The sequence below is a fragment of the Diadema antillarum genome, unplaced genomic scaffold (assembly GCF_040938485.1).
Source record: "Diadema antillarum isolate AM-2024a unplaced genomic scaffold, OU_Dant_1.0 seq00001327_RagTag, whole genome shotgun sequence".
Taxonomy (NCBI): domain Eukaryota; kingdom Metazoa; phylum Echinodermata; class Echinoidea; order Diadematoida; family Diadematidae; genus Diadema; species Diadema antillarum.
In genome coordinates this window covers 205,567-207,824 of record NW_027272097.1, presented here as the reverse complement: position 1 = coordinate 207,824, position 2,258 = coordinate 205,567, and positions in this window count along the sequence as shown.

The following is a 2,258-nucleotide window of genomic DNA, read 5'->3' as shown; positions in this document are numbered from 1 at the left end:
TTTATGCTAAAACGATTGACAAGTAATGGAAATGAGACTCCAATGAGAAATTCCAAACGATTCTTGTCAAAATAACATCGCCCTCCCAAAAAAAAAAGAACATGGCGCGCAATGCTGGCCTAGGAAACCTAGCAGACACATGTAGTTAAATGTATGCATTATTTGATTGGTATACATCTTCATATTGGAATGCATATTTTAGAATTATCCTGCAAGCATTCCTGCGAAATAAGACCTTCTGAATCATAGAGTTTAACCTTTATGATGCCAACAAGCACGTGTCGACAAAGACGGGGGGTGGTATTTATTCTGCTCCTCAAATCAAATCTCAATAAATTACATGGTTTTAGATTTTTTTTTTTTACAAAATGCAGTTTCTACAACATGTATAATAACATAATTATAAATATTTGTAGTTACATATAAATACAGGAAATGCAGTATATTTCAATTCAACAATTAAGCTGAAGATCGTCGGAATGAGAATGCCTTGACTGGGCTGATGGCTTTTTCGGCAATGGCCAGGTTAAACTCTCACGAAAGTTTTTTTTTTTTTTTTTTTTTTTCCAGTGTAATGGTGTTATTTATTGGAAAAAAGAAAAGTTGTGATGACGTGTTGTGCCTGAGCAGTGAGAGCGTTAAATGTTTGTATTGGGGCCATATAATTTATGTGACCGTGCATCAGAAAACGAACAAAAAGTCGCACACACTGGTTTTGCGTGAGGACTGAAAATAAGTTTCGTGATCTTGTGAAATGGGTCTACCCAGCCGATTTTGACTTTTTCATATTTTCTGAAAGAGCAAGTCATCTTTTACATTATGATAAAATTTGGAATCATAAAACGGGCGGGAAAGTTTTTTGAGCAGTTTATCTCGAACATCTTTGGTAGAATAGTGTGATTAGGTGTGTCTTTAGAGTCCCTTTTTCATTTCTGAAAAACCTTGTACACGCTCTTCACTTTCAACTCTATTTACTTTTGAAAGGAAAAGGCTACATGCTATGAAAGCTAGCATCGATTATGGACAGAATGAGTTAATGAGGCATGCTTAATTTCAGTTTAATCTGATAATCTCTTCATTGTTGTTACTCTTGTGGTTTACTTCCTGTTTTTCGTCCTATTCATCGCACAGCCAGTACGGTTTGGTAAAGATTAAGCGCTTGAATAGACACTGTACTTCAGAGCCTCTTTTCTTAGTTCACACTTTTCCTGAGTTTGTGCTTTCTTTCCAATATTAAGATAGGTTAGGAGAGTCCATTTGATTTGAGTTATACATCATTTTAAAGCTTAAAGTCCGCTCTTTCAGAATATAGTCTTCACTAAAAATTCATGTCTGGAGACTTTTTTTTTTGTGTGTGGTGCAGGGTCACATATGACATTGCTTTGATATATCCATACAATGATACGTAGAAAATCAGGCCTAAAGAAATAAACAAAATCATATCAATTATAACGTTATAATGAATCAAAAGTATTGGGTTAAGGTATATATCAATGAACTACCTTTAAAGGAAAACAGCGATGATCGTGTTTTCTGAAAGTCGGATAAGACATTCCATGTATGTGGGCCGTGATTCCTCACTGACCAGTCCTGTGAGCTGCCAAAGAATTTTAAGTGGAATTCTGTGTAATGTCTTTGAGTAAATTCTTATATTATAAAGGAAGAAATTGCTTTGAAACGACTGCAGCAGAAAACTGTTTGGTATATTTTGTACGTAAACACGGAAGTTTGCATTGTATAGACATCAATTTCAATACGTTAAAGGGGCCGAATAAAATTATAACCTTTAGAGGCATACAGACTAATGAAAAATAGCGGTTCCAAGAGTGGCTAATAGAACCCGGCGGAACACTATCTTGTATTACCTGTCGTGATTCTGTAGTTTCAATTGAACATAATTTTTGCTTATTCAAATATTCAAATAATCTACAGACCAGAGTAAAGTATTACCACGAACCCTATTATGACAGATATTTTAATCAGTTTATCGCTATCATGATCTATCAAATTCCTTACTTTGTAATAACGCCATAAAAATACCAACAACATAATTATCTTTACGTATTAGCAATACCTTATCATGATTGAGGTTGAGTTATAGCTTGATCGGTGGAATATACATTTTTTAAATACTTTGTACTGTACATTTTCCGATGTGCTTGAAGACATGTCACGAGAAGGAATGTGAAATAAGCGCATTCATGCACAAGCCGTCTGCCAACATTTCGCTGATATCCGTGTAGGCAACGTACAATGTA